General features: G+C 37.4%; 1 protein-coding gene and 1 pseudogene across 4 annotated transcripts in view; both read left to right on the top strand.

The window, feature by feature from the left end:
• The window catches only part of Maged1 (MAGE family member D1), a 156,934-nt gene that overhangs the window by 73,672 nt on the left and 56,756 nt on the right, over positions 1-26,506 (top strand). The gene's annotated exons all lie outside the window — the stretch shown is intronic.
• Positions 8,461-10,678, top strand: LOC106007514 (CREB3 regulatory factor pseudogene; annotated as a pseudogene).

Below are 26,506 nucleotides of genomic sequence, written 5' to 3'. Positions count from 1 at the left end.
AGGGAGAAGATAGAATGCTTTCTCCTTAAGGTGGGGAACAAGGGCAGATATGCTTACTCTTTATCTGTCCATTAAACATTGGAACCTAGTCCCCACCAAAATAGTCTGGCAATAAAATGACACAACTAGGATAGGATTGGCATGGCAGAAGCAAAATCTTTATATGTAGATGAAATGATCATCTACAGAGAAAATACTAAGAAATCTCTAGGAGCCCCTAGAACTTGTATTTGAATTTAGCAGGATTAGAAAACACAAGGTATATATAAAAATTCAGGTCTGTGTATACTTGCTATAAATGAAGAATTGGATATTGAAATTTAAAAGTTATGTAGGAGTACAAAGGACCTAGAAAAGTTAAAAACAAAAACAAAAACAGTGTTGGAAGACGTTTAGCACCCAATTTTAAGACTTCTTCTAAAGCTACAGTAATCAAGGCAGTGTTGGTGTAAGGAAAGACATATATATCATTTGAATAAAACAGAATCTACAAATAGAACCACACATATATGGTCCACTGAGTTTTGAAAGATTATTTAACATTAGCATTTTATAGAATATAAACTCAATTCAAGAGCCGAGGAAGAGGTAGTGTTTGCAGCACACGGCACTAGAACACCTTGTATCTGTATATAAAAAATTAACCTCAACCCTTTTTTTCCATACATGAAAATAACTTGAAGGGATTTATGAACCTAAATAAGAAAGCCTACCTGATGGCTTCACTGCTGAATTCTACAAGACATTTAGAGAGGAACTGCTGCCACTACTGTTTAAACTCTTCAATGAAATTGAAAGGGAAGCAATACTCCCAAATTCATTCCTGGAAGCAAGCATCACCTTGATCCCCAAACCAGAGAAAGACCCAACTGAAAAAGAGAACTATAGGCCAATCTCACCAATAAACATAGATGCAAAAATCCTTAATAAGATACTGGCAAACAGAATGCAGAAGATCATCAAGAAGATCATACACCCTGATCAAGTGGGATTCATCCCAGGGATGCAGGGATGGTTCAATATATGAAAATCAATCAATGTAATACACTATATCAATAGAGCCAAGGACAAAAACCATATGATTATCTCCATAGACGCAGAAAAAGCCTTTGACAAAATCCAACATGCATTTATGATAAAAACCCTACCAAAAACTGGAATAGATGGTCTCTACCTCAATCTGATAGAAGCCATCTATGAAAAACCAACAGCCAATATCATACTAAATGGTCAAAAATTGAAATCCTTCACACTAAAATCAGGAACAAGACAAGGATGTCCACTATCACCGCTCTTGTTCAATATAGTTCTGGAAACATTAGCCACAGCAATTAGACAAGAGAAAGAAATAAAAGGAATAAAGATAAGAAATGAAGAAGTCAAATTGTCATTATTTGCAGATGACATGATACTCTATATAGAAGACCCCAAGAACTCCACCAAAAGTCTTCTAGACTTAATAACCAAATTCAGTCAAGTAGCTGGTTACAAGGTCAACACAAATCAATAGCTTTCCTCTACACCAATGACAGACTCACTGAGAGAGAAATAGGGCAAATAATTCCTTTCACAATAGCATCCAAAAAACTGAAATACCTAGGAATCATCCTAATGAAAGAAATCAAAGACCTCTTCTCTGAAAACTATGGCACTCTGAAAAGAGAGATTGAAGATGATATCAGAAAATGGACAGACATCCCCTGCTCCTGGGTAGGAAGGATTAATATAGTGAAAATGGGCATACTTCCAAAACTGCTATATAGATTTAATGCAATTCCAATTGAGATCCCAGCAGCATACTTCATAGACCTTGAGAAAACAATCCAAAAATTCATTTGGAACAAGAAGAGACCCAGAATAGCAAAAGCAATTCTAGGTAACAGAGACATAGCAGGGGGTATCACAATCCCCAACTTGCAACTCTACTACAAAGCTACTGTGATCAAAACAGCATGGTACTGGCAAAGAAACAGACTTGAGGACCAGTGGAACAGATTAGAAGATGCAGAAACAATGCCAGACACACTCAGCCATCTCATCTTCGATAAAGGAGCCAAACACCCTCACTGGAGGAAAGATAGCCTCTTTCATAAATGGTGCTGGAAAAATTGGGCTTCAACTTGCCAAAGATTAAAACTAGACCTATATCTCTCACCATGCACTAAACTAAAATCAAAATGGATTAAAATAGAAACTCTGAACGAGTTGGAACAGAGGTTAGGTAGAACCCTTGAAGACATCAGTGTAGGAAAAGATTTTATGAACAAAACCTCAGTTGCCCATGAACTAGCACAAACAATCAACAAGTGGGATCTCTTCTTATTCAGAAGCTTCTGCACAGCAAGAGAAACCACCAGCAGTGTGAAGAGACAACCCACAATGTGGGAAAAAATCTTCACCTGCTCTTCCTCAGACAAAGGTCTATTATCTCGAATCTATAAAGAACTTAAAAAGATCTGAGCTCCCAAATTTAAAGACCCAGTCCAAAAATGGGCATCTGAAATGAACAGACATTTGTCACACAAAGAAGTAGAAATAGCAAATAAATACATGAAAAAATGCTCAACATCACTGGTCATTGGAGAGATGCAAATGAAAACAACGCTGAGATTCCACCTCACTCCAGAAAGAATGGCTGCTATCATGAAATCAACCAATAACCAATGCTGGCAGGGCTGTGGGGAAAGAGGAACCCTGCTCCACTGCTGGTGGGAGTGTAGACTGGTGCAACCACTGTGGAAATCAGTATGGAGATACCTCAAAGAACTAGGACTGGAAGTCCCATTTGACTCAGCTATTCCACTGCTGGGGATCTTCCCCAAAGAATTAAAAGAATCATAGCACTGTGATATATGTGCACCCATGCTCATAGCAGCACAGTTTGTAATAGCTAAAACTTGGAAATAGCCCAAATGCCCATCAACTGGAGACTGGATAAAGAAAATGTGTTCTTTTAATAAAATGGAGTACTACTCAGCCATATAAAATGAGAAATTAGAGACATTTATAGCTAAGTGGATGCACATTGAGGGAACACTCTCAAGTGAAATAAATAGGACACACATGTAAATACTGAATAGTTTCTGTGGTGTGAGAAACTGAAAGTGTAAATAAGGACTAAATGTATAACAGGTAATATGAAATAGGAAGAAAAGGGGCAAAGGGGAAGGAAGTGGGAGGGCTAGGGGAAAGGATAGAAGGGAATGGGATTAATATGAGAAAATGGAAAAATAGGAACAAAATCTTTGTAAATAGGGAGGACTGGAGGCGTTGAAGGGAGGGGTGGGCAAGGGTGAAAAATAAGAACCAAGAGAGATTATGTAAAGGTGCAAATTTCCAATGATGAATGTCATTATATTGTATACCTAAAGTGTACCAATGATTAGAATGAATAATCGATAATGTAAAATAGGAAGAAAAGGTCCAAAGGGGTAGAGGTAGTGGGAGGGGTAGGGGAAAGGAAAGAAGGGAAAGGAAAAAATGCTGAGAAATGGAAAAAATGGAAATAAAGTCTTTGTAAATAGGGAAGGGTTGAGGGCGTGATGGGAGGGCTAGGAATGGGGAAAACATAAGAACCAAGATGCATTATGTAAAGGTACAATTCCCAATGAGAAATGTAATTGTGTTGTATACCTACAATGTACCAATAATAGAATTTAATACAAAAGAAAAATAAGAAAGCCTAAAAGTATAAAACTTTAAGAGGAAATCATAAAGGAAAATATTTATGAGTTCAAGGTAGGCAAGAACTACCTAGGATACAAAAAACATGATGTATAAGAGAAAAAAATTGATAAGTGGGATTCCATCAAAATTTAGAACTTTAAATGACATCATTAAAATAAAAAGTAGTCCTTAAACAGACCCAATTTACAATACATATAACCTGTGAGCAGAATATATAAAGAATTCTTAGAGCTCATTAATAGACAAGCCAATTAAAATGTAGACATAAGATGATAAACAGCCAGTATAGCACAAGGAATGGTGTACAACTCTAGAATCAGAAAAATACTAATCAGTACAACACTAAGATTGAATTATACACTCATTAGGGAGATGAAGTTAAAAGTTTTAAAAACCTTGTCGTGACTTTTTCTTTCTGTTGGATTCTCCCACTTTGTGTTTAATTTGTCACACCCAATGGATTCATTCTGCTGGGTTTCCTGGGGTTGTGATCCTCACTGTCTTTTCCTAGGGTATTGTCTAAAATTTTTTGGAGTGCTGGTTTGGTATTCATGAAGTTCCTGAGGTGCTCTTTGTCATGAAAGTATCTTATTTCTTCATCAATTTTGAAAGATAGTTTTGCAGGGTACATCAATCTGGGTTGGAGGCTGTTTTCCTTTAGGGCTTGAAATACATCACTCCAAGCTCTTCTTGCCTTGAGGGTTTGCATTGAGAAGTCTGCTGTGATTCTGATGGGCTTTCCTTTGTATGTGATTTGTTTCTTTTCTCTCACTGCTTGTAGAATTTTGTTCTTCTATTGTATTTCTGGAATCCTAACTCTTATATGCCTATGTGTAGATTCTTTTTGATTAAGGCTAGCTGGAGTCCTATATGCCTCACTTATCTGTGTGTCAAGTTCTTTTCCCCTCCTTGGGAAGTTTTCTGCTATCACTTCTGTGAACAGTTTTTTTATGTCATCTGCACTCTCTCCTCCTTCTTCATTGACTCCAATGAGTCTTATGTTATTCTTCTTTGCATCGTCTAGCAGCTGCTGGATTGATTTCTCATGTTCCCTTGCAATTGTAAAGCAGTTTTTCTTTTCCTGGTTCCTAATTGCAGACTTATCTTCTATATGTGAAATTCTGTCCTCACATTGGTTCAGCATTCTGCTGCTCAGACTTTCGATGGATTTTTTAATCTGTTGGAAATCTGTTTGTATCTGTTTTATGGATTCCATTTGTTTTCTATGTTGGGATTCCATCATGTTCCTCAGATCCTCTATTTTTTTATCTGTGTCCTCTCTAGATTTATTAATCATGTCTTGCACCATGAGCAAAATCTTTGCTGTTATCTGAGTAATTATTTCTGATTTCATTTTTCCCAGATCCTCTTTTGTTGCCAGTTCAGATAGTCCAGGTGGTTGAGTATCAGATTGTTCCATCTGGTAGGAATACAGGTTTTGATGCCCACAAGTAGGATCCTGTTGTAACAAGTACCTGAAAATGTTGAAGTTCTTTGCAATTGGATAATTGATTGAGGATGGAATATTGTTGAGAAGAATGATATGAAAGCCCTAGATAGCTCTGAACAGTTTGTTAATAGAAATATGGATGTTAAAGGCTGACTGTGGAAAACCAAAAGGGAGTGAAAAAGAAAATGGAGAGAATGCATCCTGATAGAAATATGGTTGTTAAAACAACTGTGAGGGTATGTGGACATCAGAAACATTGCTGGTGTGAGCTTAATTGGAAATGAGGAACATGTTATGAGAAACTGTAGAAAAAAGATCCTGTCAGGTACAAAGGCTGAAAACCAAGACCAGACCATTCCACCACAAGCCTTTATTAGGGGAACAGATCTGCTTGGCTGTCTCTGAACAAAGGAGAGATGAAAAGCAATATGGCCAGGGCAGAAAGTGCCTTTTATAGAAGTGGGGGTGGGGCTTGTAGGAGCTGAGGTGGGGTTGAGTGAGGTAGTGGCTAGGGAATGGAGGAGCCGGTGACATCACTAGATGGTAGGAGGTGAGAAAGTATTAGGTTATTGTCTAGGTGGGAACAGAGGCATGCTGGGAAGAAGGGTTTGTTCTTTGGTGGGAGCAACCATCTTGGCGTGACGTCATACAGGGGAAGGGGCAAGGCACAATAGGAAGAGGGCAGCTACTATACATAATAGCTGCTGAGGTAGTGGGAGACCTATCAGATCCTGGTTATTGCGTGGTAAAATGCTTAGCAGAATGTGCCTTACAGTTAAGTGGGAAACAGAAATTGTAATCAGTGACCTTGGACATTTAGCTGTTTCCAAGCAGTGTTGGAGTTGTGACTGATTTCTTCTTGATGCTCATAGTACAAGAATGAGAGAAATTGAATGATGGGCTTCAATAAAAAATGAACTCTAGATTTCATGGTTTGGGAAATTCTCAGCCCACCCATACTTTGAGAAATGTTTAAATTAGGAGATTCACTGTCATGAAAGTGTGCTCTGGAGAGAAACCTAAACGACTAGACAGCCTTTTGCTATTGCCTTAGAAAAAGATCAAAAGTTTCAGAGCACTCAGTTGTAAGGAGGGCTTTGTCAAGAGTTTAGTCTCCTAAATCTCCTTAGCTGTCGCAGTAGAATCCAGGAATAAAGATAAGATTATCCAGGAAAGATCTGTGGAGAAGCCCTTGTCTCATGAAGTGAATCCCCAGGACACAGGCAGGACACCCATAAGTTGTTTTAGAAGGTTGTGCCAGCATAATCACTCCTATCTTGGATCTCTTGGATGAAGCGAAAAGAGAGGGTAGAATAAAAGAAAGCTATTTGATTCCCTAAAGCCTACAGGTGATGAGACAGGCTGATAAAAATATTCAACTGCAAAAAAAAAAAAATTCAACTGCAAATACTTCCTAGATTTCATGAAACAATGATTTTGAAGGCCTTGGTCTAGAACAGTGATGTCAAACCTGTGGCACTAGTGCTGCAGCAGACACACAGAGAGCTCTTTATGGAAGCGCGGGAGCCAAGTCACCCCAGCCAAGGTTTGACAAATTTTCAGCATGCATACAACATCAAAGATCACATTAATTGTGGAAAAGCATGCCAAATGCAAACTTTTACCTTTCAATATAAAGCTGTTTGTATCATCAAAAGCTGTTACTGTGGGTTTTTTTTTTTTTTTTTTTTTTTTTTGGTCCCAGGGATTGAACTCAGGACCTTACACTTGTGAGGCAGGCGCAGCGCCACTGAGCTAAATCCCTGGCCCACTGTTGCTGTGTAAGATAAAAGTTGTTAACGTATGAGTTCTTTTCTCTAAACTAAAACATCAGTGTTCAGGTTTAATTGCAGTGTTGGGACTTTGTGATAAGTAAGTGGGTTTTGGGTTGCAATTTGGGCACTTGGTCTCTGTTATGGCTTGTATCTTGATGTCCCTTCAAAGCCTCATGCAGTCACAGGTGGAGCTTTTCTTGGAATTGATTCCTGGTGCCATGCTAGGCTCAAAGGCACTAGGATTGAGGGTGTGAGTGCTACCCGCCCTAAGTAATCTGCATAAGATAAAAGGGGCAGAATGGTGTTGAGGGCCCCTCCCCCTTCCCTCTTTTTTTCTGTCCTCTGCTACCATGAACTGCTGCCCCTCTCCCACCCTGTCTTGGAGCCATCTGATTATGGACTGAAACCTCTACAGCTCTAACCCAAATAAACCTTTCCCTCTTTTAACTTTGTGTGTTGGGTATTTTGTCTCAGGAAGGAGAGAAAAGTAAGACAGTCTCCAAAAGGTTCGCCATCAGTGATCTAGAAAGTGGCTCTTTGAGCCACTGAGGAATATTGTCAGGCTTCCAACTTAGTGGAGTTTGCCTAGTTGGATTTTTAATTTGCTTGAGACTGGTGACTTTTTTTTCCTGGTTCTTTTTTCCCTTTTTTTGAATGAGAATGTCTGTAATTTTTATCTACTGCCTGTCCCACCATTGTATTTTGGGAGCAGATTTTTTTTCTAGTTTTGCAGGTCCACACATAAAGAAGAATTATACCCAGAACCTCATCTGTACCTAATTTAGGTGATTCATATGATGAGATTTGGAACCTTTGAGTTGATGAGATTTAAATGAGATTTTGAACTTGAATTGATGCTGTAATGGGTTGAGATGTTTTTGAATTCTGAGATGAAATAAATATATTTTGTGTGTGGGACTGATGTGAATCTCTGGAGGTCAGAGGGTAGACTGTCATAAGTGGAATAATGGTTCTGAAGATGTCCACATCTTAATCTGTGAAACTTGTGAATTTATGACCGACCTCAAAAGGTAAAAGACAACTTTGGGGATGTGTTCAAATTAAGGATAGATACTGAGGTAGAGAGATTATCTTGGATTACCCAATGTAATCACAAATTGAAGAGTGAAGCAGGAAGCTTAGAGTCAGAAAGGAAAGATAACAAGATTGGAAGCAGCGGTTAGAGAGGAGATAAGGTGCTATATTACCAACTGTGAAGGCAGGGAGAATGGGGCCATTGGACAAGAAATGTAGATGGCGTTTAGAAACTGGAAACTTCCAGGAAATAGATTCTACCATAAAGCCTTCAGAAGTAATGAGCACTGTTGACACCTTAATATTAGCCCAGTCAAGATGGTTTTGGATTTCTGACCACCACAACTATTAAGAAAGTTAAATTTGCTCGCCGCGGCCCACGTGAAGGGGGAGAGTCACGCGATTTCCGGGAACCCGTCAGGAAGGACATAAACAAAACAAACCCGAGGCACCATGGAGAGGGGCCGTGGACCCTGCAACGGAACCGGACTCAACCCCTGAGCCGCTCCCACACCTACAGAATTGCACAGAATTATTAAAAAGAAAAAAGCAGTGATCCAATCAGTTGAATTGAAGGATTCTGAGGAAACCTACTATTTACTGTGAAAATCATCTTGGAATTCAAAGTAAAGCTGGAAAGGAATTTACAAACAAGAAAAAAAAGAAGTTTGGAATTGGACACACAGGATCTGGGCTTGGAAATGCCTCAGCCTAGTGTAAGCAGAATGGATCCGCCTTTTGGGGATGCCTTTCGAAGCCACACCTTTTCAGAACAGACTCTGATGAGCACAGATCTCTCAGCAAACAGTTCCGATCCAGATTTCATGTACGAACTGGATAGAGAGATGAACTACCAACAGAATCCTAGAGACAACTTCCTTTCTTTGGAGGACTGCAAAGATATTGAAAATCTGGAGTCTCACACAGATGTCCTGGATAATGAGGGTGCTGTAACCTCAAACTGGGAACAGTGGGATACATACTGTGAAGACTTAACCAAGTACACCAAACTAACCAGCTGTGACATCTGGGGAACAAAAGAAGTGGATTACTTGGGTCTTGATGACTTTTCTAGACCTTACCAAGATGAAGAGGTCATAAGTAAAACTCCAACTTTGGCTCAGCTTAATAGTGAGGACTCTCAGTCTGTTTCTGATTCTCTTTATTACCCCGATTCACTTTTCAGTGTCAAACAAAATCCCTTGCCCTCTTCATTCCCTGGTAAAAAGATCACAAGTAGAGCAGCTGCCCCTGTGTGTTCTTCAAAGACTCTTCAGGCTGAGGTTCCTTTGTCAGACTGTGTCCAAAAAGCAAATAAACCCACTTCAAGCACACAAATCATGGTGAAGGCCAACATGTATCACAATGAAAAGGTGAACTTACATGTTGAATGTAAGGACTATGTAAAAAAAGCAAAAGTAAAGATCAGCGCAGTGCAACAGAGCCGGCCCTTGCTGAGCCAGGCTCATACAGATGCAGCAAAGGAGAACACATGCTACTGTGGAGCCGTAGCAAAGAGACAAGAGAAAAGGGGAATGGAGCCTCTTCAGGGTCGTGCCACTCCTGCTTTGCCTTTCAAAGAAACCCAGGAACTATTACTCAGTCCCCTACCCCAGGAGGGTCCTGGGTGAGTTGCTGTAGGAGAGATTAGCAACCTTTCTACTAGTATGTCAGTCTCAGATTCATCCCAGAAAAAGAAGAACACAATTACTCTCTTTTTGTCTCCGACAACTTGGGAGGACAGCCAACCAAAGGCAATCCTGAAGAAGATGAGGAGGATGAGGAGGATGATGATGAGGACCACGATGAAGGGTTTGGCAGTGAGCATGAACTCTGTGAAAATGAGGAGGAGGAAGAAGAAGAGGAGGATTATGAAGATGACAAAGATGATGATATTAGTGACATATTTTCCGAACCAGGTTATGAAAATGATTCTGTAGAAGACTTGAAGGAGATGACTTCAATATCCTCTCGGAAAAGAGGTAAAAGAAGGTACTTCTGGGAGTATAGTGAACAGCTTATGCCATCACAGCAAGACAGAATTCTGAGGCCATCTGAATGGAACCGAGATACCTTGCCAAGCAATATGTATCAGAAAAATGGCTTACATCATGGAAAATATGCAGTAAAGAAGTCACGGAGAACTGATGTAGAAGACCTGACTCCAAATCCTAAAAAACTACTCCAGATAGGCAATGAGCTACAGAAGCTGAATAAAGTGATTAGTGACCTGACTCCAGTCAGTGAGCTGCCTTTAACAGCTCGGCCAAGGTCAAGGAAGGAAAAAAATAAGCTGGCTTCCAGAGCTTGTCGGTTAAAGAAAAAAGCCCAGTATGAAGCTAATAAAGTGAAAATATGGGGCCTCAATACTGAGTATGATAATTTATTATTTGTAATCAACTCCATAAAACAAGAGATTGTAAACCGGGTACAGAATCCGAGAGAGGAAAGAGGACCTAACATGGGGCAGAAGCTTGAAATCCTTATTAAAGAAACTCTTGGTCTCCCAGTTGCTGGGCAAACTTCAGAATTTGTTAACCAAGTGTTAGAGAAGACTGCAGAAGCCAATCCCACTGGAGGCCTTGTAGGACTAAGGATACCAACATCGAAAGTGTAATGTGTAATCAGCTTCATTGGTCCACTGGTCAGAAATGTCTTTCCTCACGTTCCCCATTGTAAATTTTCATTCTGTTTTGCATGTCAGTTAGCATTATGTAAACATTTACAATTAGGTTACATTGTTTAAAGAACTTATAGTGTAAGTGAAGCATGATCCAAACTACTGGATTATTGCATTTTCAGAGCATAAACCGTGGTTAAACCTGCTGCTGGCATTAGAATTCAAATTCATACATTAAGTAAATGTTTAGGTACAGATTGCACAAACCTGTTATTGGAAACATTTTGGAGGAGTGAATATATTAGTTAATGCCAAGTATCACGGCAGGTTTATGCTCTGAACCACACAAAAATATTGAGGAAGCATTTTTTAAAAAACAATTTAGATTGTTTTTAGAATTACTGCTTTTTGTTCTAATTTTCCACAACCATTAATCTCACTTGTACATGGCACACTCAACAGGCCTGTATGCCGTGTTAGATACTCATTTTCAGAGGTTAATATGATATATATAAATATATTATTTATATATATATAAAAATGTCTGTGCAAGTAAGAAAAAAAAGCATATTCTTTGTGCCTTGTATTTTGGGGAATCTATAAAACTGGTAATATTTTGTATAATGAAAACCCTAATAAGGAAAAACAAGATATATAGATGGAAAATTACGGGGTTTAAATGTTTTTTTCAACTCTTTTTCAAATTTTTGAATGTATATAGGACTATGTTGAAATGTAGATATATGCCACAGAGTCTGTGTATTGTATAAAAAACAAAACAAAAAACAAACCAAAAAAAAGATGGCTCTAGAAAACTCGTATTTCGGTACTTGACCAGAAGAAGACAAATACTTGCACATTATTGTGATTGTTTTATTTTTTGTACCAGAGACAAATGCAACTGATATGGCAAACTGCCAGTCTAAGTAAAGTTTTGCACAGCTTACATGATACTGTATGAATGTATGAAAAAAAGAAAAAATTAAAAGGTCAGGGTTAGGGATCTTACTGAACTGTGAATTTTATTTCTGTTTGGGTCCAATTATCTACAGAAGGAGCATCCATACATACAAATATTATTTTGCTGTTCCTCTAGTTCGCTTCCATAGTAGATAAGCTGGTGGCCATTTAGATGTCTGTTAAGTCTTTTATTTCTGCACTTATTGTAGGAAATTTTAATATATTTCATTTTAGTAAGCTATTGATAAAATAATTTTTGACTTTGAAAATTAAAAGTTTTATTTAGCTTATTGTAGTATACTTCCACCAAACAACCAAAATACAGATTATTTTTATTGTATTATATATATATAGTAAAGAAAGAGAAAAGCTAAAATATCTAATTCTTTAATTGCCACTTTTCCAATTGATGTATTATTGTGCATGTAATATTTTCGAAGATCAACACAGCTGAAAACAAAAAAAAATTTATAGATTTTTTATATTTTTGTACAGGTATTTTCGAACTAGCTTCTTCAAACTTACATGTGACTTTATTCTTCTATAGTTTCTAGAATTAAGAAACATTAACACATTTAGTTTTTAGGTGCTCTTTTTTGCTTACATAAAACAGCTTCATTAGTCAGTGTTTAAACTGTTCAAGCTTTAACTCTTGATAAGAAATTCTTATGTCAAGGCAGCATTATAAACCTTCCCCACAGATCTTCCCACTCTGTTTTATTCTCAAATCTTGTGTTTTAAACTCTCAGAAAACTCAAGAAAAAACAAATGTATCTAGCAAAAATCAAAAACAAACCAAAAATTTCAGATATAGCTGCTGGGAAAATAACTTTCTCATTACCCACTGTAAAATTTATTCTATAATTGTACTTTGTCTATATAGTATGTTTCCTTTTCTTTCTTCCTCTTCCCTTTAAGCTACAGCATATGAAGCTGTAGCACTTGAATGTTTGATTCCAGAACACACATAACAACCCAGCATTGTTGCTTATTTGCTTGTTTGACATCATGAAACATCAGAAACTTAAAAGGATTGTCTTAACACCTTCACTGACCTGTGATGCGCAAGATTTTCCTATGTGTTTGGTGGAAATGTACCTGATTAGTACATTCATGCTAGCAGATGATAAACTCAAATCTAATGTTAATAGAATGCAAGTTCATCATTTCAAGTTTTTCTTTTTTAGGTGGGAGAAGGCAAAGCACAGGTTTGCAACTTGGATGTATATGAAGTCTTGACATTGTATGGTAAATTGAAGTGTTCTGAAATATGGCAGTTTTGCAGTCAGGTGAAAATTGCTTTGTGATAGAGATTCAGCTGGTAAGGTTTATAATATTGCCCCTTTCTAGCTGCCCTCTTAGGAATTCTGGTTTTTGATACTTTTTTCCTGTCTGCAAACCAGAATTTGATTTTTTTGGTCTTGCATTTCAATAAAAGACTGAATCTCTGTTTAGTAGATTCCATATCCTTGCATTTCAGTGTTTTATATGTACTACTTAAGTTAAAAGCTTTTAAATAGTTGGGCTTTTTAATGTTGACACTTTATTTTGTACCTATATATATATATATATATATATATGTATATCTTAGAAAAGCACTTTGTTAAAAAAATGCATTTTATATGATTCCTGCCATTTGCTGCTAAATCTGGGCTGGTCAGAATGCTGCAGCGATACTTGATTTAAATAAAAACCTGGCAGTGAAATGTAAAGTGAAACTTAAATCCTCTTGCTGTTTTAACTTTATCACAAAGATGACATAGGCAAGCTGTGCAGCTTTACATTTTAACCAGGGGACTCTGTGGCATTTAAAACCGTCTAGAAATGGTTGTACTTTAATGCCAGTAATAACCTGCTTCCTCTATTGTCATTAAAATATATACGTTTAGTGTATCACACAAACAATCTTGTAAGGTAATCTACAAACCCCAACAGTTGTACATGTTCTATTTTTGAAAATTGTGGCATGTATTTTTGGGTGAAGATCATTAGAGAAAAGCTTTCTAAAGTTTTCTATGTTCATACGTGGTATACAGATAGCTCATAATGAAGTCCAGAATCTTAAGTGAAGGCATTGTGAATTCACCTCAAATAAACCCGTTGTTCCAAAAGCAATGACAAACTTTGACTCTACTACAGCTATGATTTTAAGAGGAAAAAAAAATACTTTCTTCCTAGTTTGAGGTACACTGTATTCTTTATAGAGTTTGTCTCCCTATGAAAGCATGCTGTCTAATTGCTCTTGTTAAGATCTTGTCTGAATTTTGAATTGGGTGCCACACTTTTTTCAGTCAATATGGTTGCTTGTTCTACTGTACCATGTATGATTCTTGTCCTTTCCTGTATCCTTCATGACAGATTATGATGTGGCTTTATATTGGGCCTTACTTGTACATTTAAAACTAAATGTCGTCATTCCCTTCCATTTCCTAAATGTTTAACTGATCTTTTTGGTAAGAGAATCAGAGCTGTTACAAAAGCATCATGAAGGATTTCAGATGGGTATGGTTTCATATTCCCTCTCCTTATAGTTATTTTATATTTGTATGAAAGACCAGTTTTGAATGGTCTTTGAATATGAGGGGGAAAAGATTAGCAGTAATTTCACTACATACATCCCTTTCACTTTCATGAATTTGTCATATATCTTCTTTCTAATGCTTGACTTTATTTGCTTTCTAGCAAGTCTGCATTTCGAGAAAGATGTGTTCAGTTAATCTGCTTGAAATTGACTTATTTCATTTCCCAGAACTTTTTAGAGAGAAGAGTACCCATTTTGTTTGTTTTATACAACAGATGACAAGGCTCTTTAAAAGAAACAGAAGTACAGTACTTTTGAAATACGATGCTGTTAGTTTGGATTTCTTTTTTATATATAATATTCATACAATTATCTGATGTTTGCCTTCATTAATAAAGCTGTTAGTTTATTCACCAAAAAAAAAAAAAGAAAGTTAAATTTGTGTTGCACATTACTGTGCTTGTCATAATTTGTTATAGCAGCAACAGGAAGTAATTACAACTTCTTAAAGCAAATAGGTGTCTGTTGAAAGTTTCAATGATCAAATATATCAAACCTATAGAAAAAGATCAGAAAGTAATATTTGGGGATCTATTTTTACAGATTGAATAAAAGTTAAGATTTTTTACTATATTTTCTTAAAATTTTTTATTAAAGAGAAATAAAATATTACAAATATAGCTGTCATCCTATTTTTATCTCATTTCTCTCATCCTATTTTTCTTAATTCCTTTATAAAAGGAATTGTGAAATCGATATGCATCCTTTTGGGTCATGTTTTTGCACACATTACCCCTACAATATGTATAGTACTGTTTTCTGCAGTCTAAAAATTTATCTAAATCTGGTCATATTTGTATTGTATTATTTTACTCCGTATTTGTTCATCAACATGTTTCTAGATTTATTGATGTTGATGTATAAATTGAGTTTATTATTATTATTATTATTATAATTTTTGGTACCAACAATCAAACTCAGGACCTTGCACCTGTGAGGCAGGTGTGGTGCCACTGAGCTACATCCCAGGCCCTCGACTGTAAAATGTTTTATCTTTCCTTTTCCCTAAGTATGGACAGTTAGTTTGCTTCTTTAATATTACAGTGCTGAAATGAGCATACTTGTACACATTTTCTTGTGTATATGTGCAAGGTTTTCTCCAGGATAGATACATATATATAGAAGAGAAATTACTATATAATAAATTATATATGTCTTCACCTTCATTAGATAATGAAAAAAAATGGTTTTGACAATTTAATTTCCGCCACTATAGGATGAAAATTTGTCTCCCTATATCTTTAACACTTTGTATTATTAAACTTTAATTTTGTCAACCTTGTGAGTGTGAAATGGCATCTAATTTAAATATTTCAAATAAGTTAGGAAATTTTTTTATATATTTCATGGTCATTCTTTTTTTTCCCTCTTCTATGATTTGCCACTTTATCCACTTTTTCTGTTATCATGTTAGATCTTTTTCATGTAACTGTGTAAGTTTTGTGTTTATATATTTACCCATTTTAGATACTTATATTGGATTTACAGGTTGTAATTTCTTCCCTTATCCATGGGGCAGTATCATCCAAGACCCCCAGTATATGTCTGAAATTATGGATAATACCCAACTCTGTATACAAGAACTGCCATACCATACAGTCAGTCTTATAACCCAGATGGATATTTATAACCCAGATGGATATTAAGTGATTAATGAGTGGATAGCATATATAACATGTATATGCTGGACAAAGAGATGTTTCCTGTCCCACCAGGGATGGAACAGAGGCAACGTGAAATTTCATCACGCTACACAGAATGTGACACAATTTAAAACTTATGAATTATTTATTTGTGGAATTTTCCATTTAGTATTTTCAGACTGTGATTGGCTGCAGATAACTGAAACAACTAAAGGAAAAGTAGGGATGAAAAGGAAGTACTGTATCTTCTAGGTTGTGGCATGTCTTTTGGTGCTCCATGTATTGGCTTGGGGGGAATTGAATTATTTGGGAGATATTTTGTTGCCTTTTTTGTCTCATATTTCTGTTGTTTTTGTTTGTTTAATTGTTTTGTTTCGTGCTTAGGTTCATTGTTGCTTGTAGTGGACTTTGTTGCTAGTATGGTCTGCTTTTCAGTGATGCACTCGGGGCATGGCTAGTTATAGTTCTTTGCCTCTGTTCCAATATTAGACCACCTCTGTTAATTTGGGAGGGGAGAATGAAGTTTAATTGGCCCAGCACCCTGTTCTCCAGGAATCAACTGCAGTGTTGTTAATATCATAAAGGTAATCCAGGTATTGGCATACAGAGAAAACTATTAATAGCAACAGATATGTGGCACTGACAGTATTAAGTAAATCAGCAACAGTAGTAACATCCAAAACAAAGTAGACATTGAAGAACCAATAATATACCATCCTTTGCCTTAGAAAAGAAACCTATAATTACAGTATAAACACTTAAGACAAACCAAAAATTCACATACAGTAAATAGCTACTAAATGTGACAACCATACTTCCACTACCTATAGAAAAGAATTCAACAGTAGTGACATGGAATTAATTGCCTAAAGATTAATAAAGCTTAATGTTTATACCAATGAAGATATAGGGGCTTGGGAATTGGAAAATGCAAGTAGGAAAATTTGAAAAAGTAAACAATGGGAGATGAGAAGGAAGAGAGAAAAGTGAGACAAAGGATCCTATTAAGGAGGAGAAGGATATTTATAGAATTAGATGAATGTTTTAAGAAATGAGAATTAGAAGATAAGGGAAAAATAGAAAAATAATATAGAGAATGAAAAATAGACAAAACTAAAAGGGAGAAAGAAAGGAAAAGAGCTTAAAAAAGCAAAAGAAGAAAGAAAAAATGAAAAAGGACAAAGGACAGTTCCTCAACCCACAGTAAACCAATGAAAAAGAAAGGGGGAAAAAAAGAAACAGTCTAAAGAAAAGAGCTTCTCTGTATTTTTGAACGAGTGGTTTCCTTCTAGGATTCGTTTTAGTCTAGCAAGTCAGTTTTCTCACCTTAACATTATGGTCCCTGGGTTTGTCAAGTGCCATCCTTATTCTAGGGGCCCCTGTGTTTACCCAAGGCTGTGGCAATGTCCACGCCATGACATGTCCTTGCTAATACTGGAAATAGGAAAGATAATCAGAGCTCGGATTTGTGCTGCATGTAGGCAGCAGGGCAAGGGTTCAAGTACTTACTGCTGGCACTTTCAGACTCACCTGTTTCTTAGCACACCTTAAGCAGGACCTGGCTTCTCATTGGGGCGGGGGGGGGGGGTGTCCTCCCTGGCCTGAGGTTAAACTTCTTAGGTGATCTTTTTTTAGACTGCTCCCTGTCCATGGGTATCTCCTGTGACTGTTCCTCATCCATTCACTGTTGGAGGGTAACACTTGGAGCTCTGAAGTGAAGCTTTTTAGTTGCTCTGAGTCCCAGATTTAAGTAATCAACTCATTCCTGAAATGGCACATGATTAAGTACTTTCTGGTGATAAAGCAGGTGCCTGTGCTGGTATCTCTCTCAGGTTGATGCCTGCTGTGTGGAAGGAGTCACACTGGAGTAATACCTGGCGCTGGTTTTGCACTTCACAGTAGCCATCGGCTCCTCTTGGAGGCCATGCTGCTGGCTCAGTCTGCAATGGTTTCTCCCTGGATCTTCCAGCCCTGGGTGCCTACCTTGCTTCTGTGGAGCCAGGTTCCCTTACCTGTGGGCCACGAGCAGCAGACAGTCCAGATTGATTTATTGTTTTCTCTCATTATGGACCATCTCTCCAACTTCTCTGTAGCTTCTAATTTTCTTGCCAATTCTTTCCCAATTCCTGGTGATCTACTTTCTCTTTTTTTCTTTGAGAAGTTGTTTTCCAGTGTCTGGATTGCAGATCTCAGAGGATGAAGTTTGCATTACCATTCGTCTTACTTTTCTTGTTGCTGAGACAAAATACCGGATACCTGAAGTTAAAGGAGGAAAGGTTATTTTGGCTCACAGTTTGTAGAGGTTTCAGTCCGTAGTCAGCTGGCTCTAAGGCAGGGTGGCATGGCAGAGGGCCGTCACAGAGGAGAAACACTCCATGGTGTGGCAGGGCTGGCAGAAGGCAGCAAGCAACAGCAGCAGCAGTGAAGTAGCGAAACAGCAATAGCCACAACCAAGCCTGCCTTTATATTTCATCCAAACTAACTGCCCTTTGGATGGTGCCACCCACACCCAGGGTAGGGCAATTTTAATCCCAGCATCACACACTTAATCACACACCCTAGATCCAGTCACCTCTGAAAAACCCCACCTATGACTGCATGAGGCTTTGGAGGCACATCTAGATACAAGCCATAGCACCATTCTTCCATTTTTTCCTTTCTTGTTCTATTATTTTTCACCATTTTCTTATATATACCTTTAGAAATACTTTTATGTATTTTATATTATAAAAGTAGAGTCAGGCTCCTTCTGAAGATTTTAGAGAACAAAATTTTATAAGGAAGAAAATGAAAAATCATCCACAATTTCATTACTTAGAGAAAATTAACTATTAACTAACTGATATGTTTCCTTCCAGTATACAGTGGTTCTTTTGTACTCATTGTTAATTGGTTCTGAGAGGTGTGACAAGTACCAAACAGTTTTGGTTGGAAAGGGTATCAAATCCCTTGGCAATGGACACTGACAAGTTGTAGCTTGCACATCGAGTACCAAACAAAGGACAAGTACGAGGATAAAATTTTCAGTTTACTATGTGCTCAGTACCAAATTCGATGAGTTTCAAGTAGCATGGACTGTGTACAGTTAGTTTACTAGGGCTTTGATACTTGTCACTGGCTTAGGTGGGTCTTTGCTTTAGTGATAATGGAAATTGAAACTAAAGTGACAGTATAAATTTACATGCAAAAGCTTTAATTGAAAGGTAAGAGAAGGACAGGACTCTTGTCTTAGTTACTTTCTCATTGTTGGACAAAATACCTGATACCCACAAGTTAAAGGAGGAGATCTTTATTTTGGTGTACAGTTTGTAGAGGTTTCAGTCTATATTTGGCTAGTTCCAAGGCAGAGTAGCATGACAGAGGAGAACCAATTCATGGTGTGGCAGATAGGAAGCAGAGAGGGATCAAGGGAGTGTGAGGGCCACACCCAAGTGACCCACCTCTTTCCACCAGGCTTCCCCTCCCAGCATCACACCCAGCTATGAAATCTTCAGTGGAATAATTCATTGAGGAGTATCACATTTAGCTATAAATTCACCAGTGGACTAATCCACTGATGAATATCATGTCCCATGATCCAGTCACCTCCCGAAACCCCTCCTATGAGCACAGGGGGCTTTAGGGGGACATCTAGATATAAACTATAACAGACTAAATTCAGTAGTAGCTGGAGGGGCACACTAATGAAGATCATCAGAGCGGCCCATTAGTAAAGCCTAGGAAACATTTTATAGGGTGCTTGTAGTGGGCTTGTGTCTTCCTGCAAATTTTCTCAGTCCTGGTTTCCTACCTCAGGTTGAATCCTGATGACTTAAGAGGCAATTTGGTTCTCATAGGAGAAATCCTTGGGCCTTCAGGGGTAATTCGTTTTTTGTGGGAGGAATCTTCATGACTTGAGGGGTGATTTCAGTCATGTGAATCTCAGAGAATCCAAGGTGATCATTGGTTTATGGAAATGGAGACTTCTGGGTGAAAGTGTTCTCAGTGTTGGAGGGTAATGAGATAGACTAGGTAATAAACATTGTTTTGCCAACTTTCAGGTTGGTACTCCCTAAATGACTAACATGCCTAGATGTAGAGCTGAGAAGGATCTGACTCAGAATTTTACAAAATGAAAGGCAAGCTTTGTTCTGCTTTTAGTTACCTGTTAGGCAGTTGTAGACGCAATTGAAGAGTCACAGTTTTAGCAAAAACCACTTTTAAGCCCCTAACTGCCTCAGAAGAAAACACAAGTCATACTTTGATGATTAACATATTAGAGGCTCAGGAATTTGTTCCACTTTGTCCCTGTAGTGATCTCCATGTCATGACTGTGTTAGAATGTGTGGCTTGTACAACAGAAACTTGTTTTCTTATATTTCTGGAAACTAGAAGTTGAGACCAGGGTGTTGGCAGGGTTGGTTTCTCCTTGGGCCTTTCTTCTTGGCAAGTAGATAGTTATCTTTTCTTTCCTGTATTTTCATATGGTCTTCCTACTGTTCATGTGTTTTAATCTCTTCTTATAAAGATATTAAAGATAGTAAAATTAGAGTTAACTCTAACAATATCATTTTAATCGAATTACCTCTTTAAAGATCCTATCTCCAAATACAGTCATACTGAAGACCCTTGTGGTTAGGTTCCAGTCCCCTGCCCAGTATATGATGCAGGCCTGAGAAATAAATACACTAAGAGACAGAACTAAGAGAGAGAAAGCGGAATCCCAGGATGACCAATACACGTGCAATCAGCGAAGGTGCTGGCCAGTCCCAGGCACTGATTTTTATTGGCAATCAATTGAAGTAAAGGCAAGCTTTGTGCAAGGGCAGGAATATGTGAGAGGATGTGCAGTCATGTGGTTTCTATGGAAAATGATGTAAGCAAGACTCATAAAGGACAAGACAAAGCATTCTCAAATCAGGAACAGAATAAACAAAATATATAGTTGTAATTCGAACATTGTCCTAGTCAGAAGGTTATAATTGTGGGAATGGAATTTGGGTGTGAGTTACTCTGACCTCAGCGTGTAGGCTTTGGCCGGACTCACTTCTATAAACAAGCCAATTGTGGGGTTAACTCTTCACAGCCTGATTTGGGCATAATCAATATTACAGTCCCCTGTACAGTCATATTCTGAGATACTGGGGGTCAAGGAGACAAAATTCAGCTGATAACATTGCATTATTCTCTCAGAATTATCTTAGGATAATTCTTACTTGTCAATAACAATTCTTTGACAGTTTTGATGATGACCTAATAGCCTATCATAAGCATATTTTGCAATTTACTTAAAGAATTTCATGTTTTTTTGATATTTGAAGTGTTCTCATTTTTTTCAGTAATATAAGTGCTTCAGTGAGTAGTTTTATATGTGAATCTTTATTTGCATATTTGACCATTTTCATGGATAGATTATTTGAAAAGAAATTACTGGTTCTAGTGCTATGACTATCCTCTGGATTTTAATTACGTACCACAAAATTGTTTTCCAGAAAGTTTATACTAATTTATATTGATACTAGGAAGGAAAAAGTCCAGACAAGCACTCATATAAACTGCTGGTGAGAATGAAAAAGAAAAATAAACCTTTTATTTCTATTTACATTGATTCATGACTGATGAGGTGGGATATTTTATATATAGTACAGTCATTTGCCACATAATGTTTGGTCAGTGACAGACCACATATACAATGGTAGTACCATAAGATCATATTGCCTAGAGACATCGTAGGCACTCTGTAAAGTAATGAGGTCAACTCATTTCTTAGAATGTCTCTGTCATCAAGTGAAGAATGACTGTATTTATTATTTGTTTGTATTTCCTTTTTTGTAAACTGTTCACTCTTGTTTTTGCCCATTTATGTGTGTCTGTGTATCATTGATGTGAGATTATAATTGAGAGTGGGAAAGAAGGAAGAGAGAAATTTCCCTAAAGAGGGAAATTTGAGAAAAAGCCCAGTTCTAAAGACTGCTATGGATCCAGAATCCAGAATCCGAAGCGAATTGGTCAGAGTCTTTACTGTGGAGAAGACTTAGCAAGTGATGACATAAGTAAAGGAGGGGCTGCAAGAAGGCTTGGCAAGAAGGAGTCTAATACATTCTTTTTCTGGGAAAACCTGTTGTAGCCACCATATTACCACTTACAAGAATAATCCTATAAGAACAGTTTTCAATTTATTAACTGAGAAAGCTAGGTGTCTGTTATCTATGAAAATACCCTTAGAGAAAGAGCATTGAGAAATGAGTCACATGACTATGACTCTAACAGAGATTTTAGAATTTGTGATTACTGGAGAAATTCTGGTGGGTTGAAGCCCTATATGTCTGATCAGTGTCTAAAGACTTATCAGTATTTAAGGCTGATGTCTCATAGTAGCCAAGAGAAACCCTATGAAACTAGTGAACATAAAGATGTTTTAGTCATGTTAGTCTTGCTTGACATTTGAGGATTCACACTCGAGAATTCATTGATTGATTATGGCTCTAAGAATGTGTAAAAACCTTTAAAGCAGGGGCTGGGGATTTAGCTCAGTGGTTCCGCCGCCTGCCTTGCAGGAACAAGGACCCGAGTTTGATTCCCAGTACCAAAAAAAAAACCCTTTAAGCAGAACTGAATACTTGTTCGACAGCCAGAAATTTCATAGGGTAGAAAGACTTTCCCAATATGATAGAAACTGCAGTGGTGATCAAGCTTTTTGAATTATAGGAAAATTCATACTGGACAGAAACACTGTGAATGTAGTAACTGTGGGAAAGGCTTCTTAGAACAGACTCAGACTTTTTCAAACATGAGAGTATAAAGTGAAGAACTTTATCATTGTAATGAATGTGGAAAAGCTTTCACACCCAACTCAGACCTCACAGAGCATGAGAAAATTCATAGTGGAAATAAACTTCGTGCAATAGTGAATGTGGGAAAGGGTTTCTGGAGATAATAGTTCTTACAGAACGTCAGAAAATCAATACCAGATAGAAAGAGACACTTTGAATATAATGAATATGGTAATGCATTCATCTAGAGCTCAAATTTTATTCATCAAAGAGTCCTTTGCAATAAGTATATGAAAATCATCAAACAAATAAATACTTCTTCACCATCTACAAATTCAAAGTGGAGAGAAATTTTGTACCTGTAATAAATAAGCCTTCAATTACAGATTGAATATTATCCATCAGTGGGATTCATAATGGCAAGATCTTTTATGTATATAAAAATATCGGAATTCTTTCAGCAGGATTTCAGTCTTATTTGACATCAAGGAATCCATCAGTAGTATATAAGAATCTTTTAGATGCAGTGAATATGGAAAGAACTTTAATCTGAAGTTTAATGTAATGCAGCATCAGACAACACACAGTGGCTGAATTTTACTAATGTCATGAGAGTGATAAGGGTTTGTAAGAAAAATCAGATCATGGTAAAAATGAAAAAGATTCCTAATAAAATTTGATTAAAATAGTTTGTTTATTGTATGCATTTATATTCCCACCAATATGCCAAGCATTATAAGAACTATACATAGTTTATAAGATTACTTAATTCTTAAAACAGGAACAAGAAGATTTTATATATGTATGAAGAAACCAAAAAAATGAGGTAGAAGAATTTTCCCAAGATTATATAACTACAAGAACTATGATTTGAGTCCTAGATACTTTAATTGTTCTGGGCTTATAGTGGCAATATGAAAATCTTCAGGGGTTTACTAACCATTATTCATCATTAAGGAACTCACTTCAGATATCAGAATTTACTCTTCAGTGAATATTGGGAACCTTCAGTCAATTTTGGAATCTGATAAATACCCCAGAGGCTCCATATTGGACTCCATCAAGTGAAATAAAGGTTATAAATAATTTGTAATGTCTTTTATCCCTTTAAATAGGGATTACGTGTAACCGTGAAAAAGTTCACTAATAACAAAATTTTATTCTCATATGTTTACCTTAACCACTTCTCATGGTGGAGGCAGTATGGTGTAGTACAGAGTTCACTGGGATTAGCTAGGATAGATAGTTTTATCATCTGGAACTGAGGAGTTCTAAAATAGACTGAGTAGGAATAGAGGCAGACAAATGTGTGGTGGGAGCTTCAAGGATAGAGCCAGATCATTCTAGATATTATAATCAGACAAGCCAAAATAAATAGAACCTAGCCCATAGGAAGTAGGGAAGCTATGGTGTATGGCATGATTTTCTCTCTTTATGGGTATGGGCATAGATCGCTTGTCTATATTTACTCAGTATTCAGTGGAATTACTACTTGAAATTGCCTCAGGAACATTTGATGCTTTAACACTCAGTCAAAAATAAATATGGCTTCTAGAAAGTCTAGGTATAAGAAATACTAATATGATTTTTCTACTCCCTCACTTCAAGAAGGCAGCATGGTATACTAGAAATGATCCAGGATCTACTGCCAGACACATCTGAGTTTATTTGCCAGTTTAACTACCTTCTAGCTGCATGATTGTGGTTATAAGAATAAACATTTTTATGTCAGGGTATTAATACTACACTAATGTGTAGGGATTCTAGATAAGGGATATAAAGTGTCCAGGCCAGTAACTGGCACATAGTCCACATTTAATGCTTGTTTTCTATTGTTGGTTCTCCCAGGACCTCAACTCTCTGTAACACGGAGCTCCTTCATCACAGCATACTATGAATGTTTTACATCTGTGTTGCAGTATTACTTTAGGCTATGAGGCTTCTGCTAGCTCATACAGTAGCTTTGTGTGAATTGTAAAATGGCATCTGTTCCTCAGAACACTGTATTGTTGCCTACCAGAAAACTGTCATAACAAATACAAATACCTTTGCTGGCCATAATGTGAATGGAGGTCTGAAGAATCATGTGGTTGTGGGAGTGAGTTCAAGGCCAGCCGGAACTTCATAGTGAGACCTTGTCTCAAAAAAAAATACATAAATTACCATGAACTTGATAGATGAAAGTGAGACAAATCATAACCTGCATTTGGTAGGCTAGGCTGCATAATGGCCCCTCAAAAATGTCTGCATCAGAACTCCATAATCTAAATATATTACCTGATATGGTAAAAGGGACTTTTGCAAATACTTTTTGTTTGTTTGCTTGTTTTGGCAGTACTGGTGATTAAACACAGGGCCTATACATTTGGCTACATCTCCAACTCCTACCTCCTACTTTTTTCCCCCCACTTTTTAATTGTTTTAAGGCAGCATCTTGCTAAGTTTCCCAGTCTGGGTTTGAACTTGGAATTCTACTATCTCAGATGCAGATATTTTACTGGATTGTGAAGATGAGCCCAGTGTAATCACAAGAATTCATAAGAGAGTCAAGAGTTACAGGGAGAAGATGTGAAGGGAAAAGTAGAGGTCCCAGAGGAAAGAAGATGTGAGGTTATTGGAGAGGATGGAGAAAGGAACCATAGAAATGGAAGCATCCTCTAGAAGTTAGAAAAACCAAAGAAATGGTTTCTCCCTTAGATCCTCCAGAAGGAACACAGCCTCTTGAGCAGTATAGATTTTAGGTTACCAGAAACTATAAGAGAATAAATTTGTGTTACTTTAAGCCACCAAGTTCATGGTAACTTATTTAGTTTTATTTTTTGAGATAGGATTTTACTGTGTAGTTCAGGCTGGCCTTGAACTCACTGTATAGCCCAGACTGGCCTTGAACTTGTGGCATTCCTCCTGCCTCAGCCTCCTGAGTGCTAGAATTACAGTCGTGCACCACCATACTTGGCTCATGATAATTTATTCGAAGGATAGAAAAGCAGATATATTGCACAACCAAATGCAGCAGCCCCTTGAGGCTGGTGCCCCCAGCCCAGTTACTTCTGGCTGTGAATAGTTTTATTCCATATACCTCCTCTCGCCCATACATTTATCATCATTTTATCTGTTTTGTAATGGTAATAAGATTTGGAAAGTGTTCCAATTACTTCTCTTTCCATTTGAGAAAGGAGTTTTCAGCCTCTTCGGTACTTTCCCAAAGGATTTGTATGCAGGGGGGATGAAGAAGAAAAGTTATCCATCATTTTGCATTTCTCCAAGCATGATGTGTCTGTTCTTCAAGTGCTGCACTTCATTGTCAAAGTTTTTTAGATCTAAGCCTTAATCAGAGCTGACTGTTTTCTGAATGAGTAGACGTAGAACTGAAGTTTTGATCAGAGTACCAGTGTATGGGGTTTTGTCTTCTTTGATGGTGATATAGGGAGAAGAGATGTAACTCCCAAACATACTAGATATCTGAAATGCGAGTTTGTGTTCTCTAAAATTGATGAATGAATTCTAGGAACAATGGAGGTTAAGAGTAGGAAAAATTTATTGGGAGAAAGAAAGCTGCCTAAGGGAGGCAGAAGGGGGACCAGAAAATGGGTTGCCCGCCCACCCAACTTTTCAAAGATGTTTCATACAGTAAAGCCATGTGGTGAGGCGGGTACAAAGTGGGACAAAATTATAAGACCCAGTGGAAATTTACAAGGTGGGCATGAGGTGGGACAAAACCATGACCAACCAATAAGATTACAAGTACAGTCACCCAGGTAATATTGATTAAATGGGGATCAAATGGGAAGACAAGACACATACAAGGAATTTCCCATTTAGAATATCAGTCACTTCTATCTATCTCTAGGGGAAGTAGTACTTCTTTTCCTTTTTATAATGCTAATCAGTGAATGTGCCTCAATTGTTCTCCTTGTTGGCTCCTTGCTGTGTGGGCTCCTGGATGGCTGGCGCCTTAAGGGAGGCCCTGTCTACCTGCCAACAAGATATCTAATTAATTTAC

This window comes from Heterocephalus glaber, unplaced genomic scaffold, assembly GCF_053883595.1.
Source record: "Heterocephalus glaber isolate CG9 unplaced genomic scaffold, H.glaber_assembly_v1.0 deba00001546, whole genome shotgun sequence".
NCBI classification, from domain to species: Eukaryota; Metazoa; Chordata; class Mammalia; order Rodentia; family Bathyergidae; genus Heterocephalus; species Heterocephalus glaber.
This window is presented reverse-complemented; position numbering and strand designations above follow the sequence as displayed.